The sequence below is a fragment of the Eimeria mitis genome, genomic scaffold (genome assembly GCF_000499745.2).
Source record: "Eimeria mitis Houghton genomic scaffold, Emh_scaff2988, whole genome shotgun sequence".
Classification (NCBI taxonomy): Eukaryota; Apicomplexa; class Conoidasida; order Eucoccidiorida; family Eimeriidae; genus Eimeria; species Eimeria mitis.
The window spans coordinates 798-1,228 of NW_013571331.1; positions in this window are offsets into that span (position 1 = coordinate 798).

The following is a 431-nucleotide window of genomic DNA, read 5'->3' on the forward strand; positions in this document are numbered from 1 at the left end:
CCATAGATTATCGCTTCCTAGTAAAAGCGTTTGCTGCTGATGGGGTGTATAAGCTATCGTTTGAAAGCTCTCAGCAGCAGCATCGGCGAAAGCTGTGCGGTGTCTATACCGCATGCACGGCCTGGATGCTCTCTTCATGTTCCTTGTAGGGGAGGAGAGAGAGATGGGGGTATCGACAAACATCTGCATAAAATACATAAATTAATTCATTTTTTTATTTATTTAAGGTTATTTTTTCTTTATTTATATTATTTTATTATTTTAAAAAAAAAAATACACATTTTCATGTATATATAACATATATTTATATAACTCTTAATTCGGGTGTATAGGCAGCTTGTGCATCCGTGCATCCGTGCGGTGTATACTGAGGTGCCTATACACCTCAAATATTCATCTTTTTTTTTTTTTTTTTTTTTTTTTTTTTTTTT